Source organism: Salmo trutta, unplaced genomic scaffold, assembly GCF_901001165.1.
Source record: "Salmo trutta unplaced genomic scaffold, fSalTru1.1, whole genome shotgun sequence".
NCBI lineage: Eukaryota > Metazoa > Chordata > Actinopteri > Salmoniformes > Salmonidae > Salmo > Salmo trutta.
The window spans coordinates 1,230,989-1,235,572 of record NW_021822962.1 but is presented as its reverse complement, the minus strand read 5'-3'; positions in this window follow the sequence as shown (position 1 = coordinate 1,235,572).

Genomic DNA, 4,584 nt, shown 5'->3' with positions numbered 1-4,584 from the left:
TCAAGCTGAAGTACAAAAAGGAGAACTTCCTTACATTTCAAAGTTACAAACCACAAATACAAGTGGAATCTAAACGATATTTACAGATACAGGAAATGAGCACAAAGTAGTACAACAGACGGCAACATGGTGTCCCAAATGGCACCCTATTCCCTATGTAGTGCACTACTTTTGACCAGAGCCCTGGTTAAAAGTAGTGCACTATAAAGGGAATAGAGTGCCATTTGGAATGGAATGCATCCAATGCCACACAGTAGCAGGTAATGTCATTGGAGCAAAACACCTGGTAAATGTCCCCCTACTAGCCCTTCCCTTTTCACCTCCCAAGTCCCCTGAGCCAATGCCTGACCTCTGATAAACACAGCTTTATTACTAATGCAGATGATGACAACAACTTACCCATAATGCAACAGTAGGCCTATTTCACATCCTCAAAACAGTATGTCACAACTACTACTATAAAGCCTGTTCCGACACTATCAACACTGTTGTAAACAAAACCACGTGTTAAATAAAGGTTAAATAAAACATTTAAAAAGTGTATACCATGACTATTGACATTATAATCAAAAATGTAATTTGCACTGATCTCTCTACTACTCTCTGGCTGCCAAGGTGAAGGGTGAAGTTGCCCCTCGACGCTGATCTTCGGTCAGTTTTTCATTTTCCCCACTAACTGTTAAGGTTAGGATTAGGGGAGGGGGCGCTGATCCTAGATCTGTACCTAGGGAAAACTTTACACGTTAAACGGCTGCCAAGGCGGGAGGAGGTGGGAGGATGTGGGACGGACTGTGCAGCTGTGCTGCCCTGAGCTGCTTGACATTCTGGGGCGCTCCAGCCTCCTGACATGCACCAGCGAAGGGGGAACAAAGAGCACTTTGGGTTTCCTAATTCAGCTGCTTGTTGGTAAACAGACTCTGGCCAGGGAGGCTGCAGTGCAGGAGGGATCCTAATCAGAGTCTACGTCCCAAATGGCACCCTATTCCCTACATAGTGCACTACCTTTGACCAGGGCCTATAGTTCACTATCTAGGGAATAGGGTGCCAGTTGGGACACAACCAGGGAACTAGCGAAGACCAGATGAAGCTGGAGGGCTGATGGAGTACGATACCTTATCTCTGCTCATCAGAGCCCTATGGGCTGCACATGTAAAGTCTAATAGGAGGGTGTGGTGTAGGGTTTTGCTGCAGCTGAGTGACAGTGGGGTTGTCACCGTGGTCAGTTACAGCTCTGCTCCAACACAGGCAGTCATTAGCTAGATGAACAGTCACCAGGATAATTACTGACAGATTGATTATACCCGTTTCCTTTTCCAGACAGGCAGCAGCTTCACTGCTTCAATTTCTCAGAATTCCCCTGATCCTCCGAAACTTGTGTTTTCCCCATCTCCGTGGACCCTACTTTTGAACCAGGGGTCCATGTTCCTCTCCCACAGGCAGGGGAACAGTGGAAGGGCTGACATCACCAGCGTCACTACCTCTGGAGGTCATCAGCTACAGTATCTCTATGCTCTGGCCTTGTACATAACCTTCAGGTCAGTATCACTCTGTGCTCTGGTCTTGTACATAACCTTCATGGTCTAGTATCTCTATGCTCCGGTCCTGTACATAACCTTCAGGTCATATCTCTATGCTCCGGTCGTTGTACATAACCTTCAGGTCAGGTATCTCTATGCTCCGGTCTTGTACATAAACCTTCAGGTCAGTATCTCCCATGCTCTGAGTCTTGTACATAACATTCAGGTCAGTATCTCTATGCTCCGGTCCTGTACATAACACTCAGGTCAGTATCACTGTGCTCTGGTCCTGTACATAACTATTCAGGTCAGTATCTCTATGCTCCGGTCTTGTACATAACATTCAGGTCAGTAGCACTGTGCTCTGGTCCTGTACATGAACCTTCAGTCAGTATCTGCTATTCTCCGGTCCTGGTACATAACCTTCATAGGTCAGTATCACTGGGCCTCTGGTCTTGTACATAACATTCAGAGTCAGGATCACTGTGCTCTGGTCTTGTACATAACATTCAGGTCAGATCACTGTGCTCTGGTCTTGTACATAACATTCAGGTCAGTATCGACTATGCTCTGGTCTTGTACATAACATTAGGACTACATGTGCGGTCAGGTAGGCGAGTACTCCCTCGTGTTATGAACCCGCCTTCATTTGTATCTTTTCTCTCAAATAGCTGTCTATTGATGCACCAGTCCATACGTTCATGAACACTCAACCTGTTATTACAGTACACCCTACGGTAATGAATATATGAAGACAGACAAAAGAACAATCAATAACCTTGGGTCCAATAGCAAGACAGCCGCCTCTTGAGAATGTACATAACTCTACACAGCCATCTGGACAAGATCTGACTAGTCCACAATCTCTCTTTTAATGATCAGATCATGTGTGACTGTATACAGAGCCTTCAGAAAATATTCACACACACGCCCCTTGACTTTTTCCACATGTTGTTGTGTTACAGCCTGAATTTAAAAATGGATTACCATTTAGATGTGTCACTGGCATATACACAATACCCCATAATGTGCAATAAAAAATATATTCCAGAACATGCATCCTCTTTGCAATAAGGCACTAAAGTAAAACTGCAAAAAATATAATTTTATGTCCTGAATACAAACTATTATATTTGGGTCAAATCCAACATGTCACTGGTACCACGCTTCATATTGTTCAAGCATGGTGGTGGCTGTGCATCATGTTATGGGTATGCTTGTCATCGGCAAGGACTAAGGAGTTTCTTAGAATGAAAAGAAAGGGAATAGAGCGAAGCATAGGCAAACTCCCAGAGGAAAACCTGGTTCAGTCTACTTTCCAACAGACACTGGGAGACAAATTCAACCTTTCAGCAGGACAACAAACTAAAACAAGGCCACATATACACTGGAGTTGGTTACCAAGACAACATTGAATGTTCCTGAGTGGCCTAGTTACAGTTTTGGCTTTAAAAATCTATAGCAAGACTAGAAAAATGGCTGTCTAGCAATGATCAACAACCAACTTGACAGAGCTTGAAGAATTTTTAAATATTAATTTGCAAATATTGTACAATCCAGGTGTCCAAAGCTCTTAGAGACTTGACCAGAAAGACTCACAGCTGTAATCACTGCCAAAAGTGATTCTAACATGTATTGACTCAGGGGTGTGAATACTGACACTACCGTTCAAAAGTTTGTGGTCACTTAGAAATGTCCTTGTTTTGAAAGAAGAGCACATTTTTGGTGGATTAAAATAACATAAAATTGACCAGAAACTGTAATCGAACCCACAAATGCTGATGCTCTAGATACTCAACTAGTCTAAAGAAGGACAGTTTTATTAATTCTTTAATCAGGACAACTGTTTTCAGCTGTGCTAACATAATTGAAGAAGGGTTTTCTAATGATCAATTAGCCTTTTAAAATGATAAACTTGGATTAGCTAACACAACGTGCCATTGGAACACAGGAGTGATGGTTGCTGATAATGGGCCTCTGTACGCCTATGTAGATATTCCATTAAAAAAATCTGCCGTTTCCAGCTACAATAGTCATGTACAACATTAACAATGTCTACACTGTATTTCTGATCAATTTGATGTTATTCTAATGAACAAAAAAATGTATTTTCTTTCAAAAACAAGGACATTTCTAAGTGACCACAAACTTTTGAACGGTAGTGAATGTAAATTAGATATTTCTGCATTTCCTTTTTAATACATTTGCTAACATTTCTAAAACCATGTTTTCACTTTGTTATTATGGGGTATTATGATGTCATTATGGGTATTGTGATGTCATTATGGGGTATTGTGATGTCATTATGGGGTATTGTGATGTCATTATGGGGTATTGTGTGTGTAGATGGGTGAGAGAAAAAAAAACAAAAAAAACATATATATATCAATCCATTTTGAATTCAAGCTGTAACACAACAAAATGTGGAATAAGTCCAGAGGTATGAATACTTTCTGAAGGCACTGCATGTCCATACCTGCATGACAACACTGAGGATGTGCTGATGCCTTGAAATAGTTTTAAAATCTTCCTTATTAATTAGTTCAACTGTTTTACCCAATCAGAACCTGTTGTTGAATCCCAGATTTCCCCTTTAAAAACAGGTTAGAGATATGCAGCACTGAAGAGCAGCCAATAGCCTAAATCTGTTGTTTCCCCTCCAAGATAAAACAAGAGAGATATTTCACTGACTGCCGTTCCAAAATGGCACCCTATTCTCTATATAATACATAGTTTAACCAGACCGCTATGGGCCATTCTCTATATAATAAACAGTTTAACCAGACCCCTATGGGCCATTCTCAGTATAATATGTAGTTTAACCAGATCCCTATGGGCCATTCTCTATATAATAAACAGTTAACCAAACCCCTATGGGCCATTCTCTATATAATACGTAGTTTAACCAGACCCCTATGGGCCATTCTCAGTATAATATGTAGTTTAACCAGACCCCTATGGGCCATTCTCTATATAATACGTAGTTTAACCAGGGCCATTCTCTATATAATACGTAGTTTAACCAGACCCCTATGGGCCATTCTCTATATAATACGTAGTTTAACCA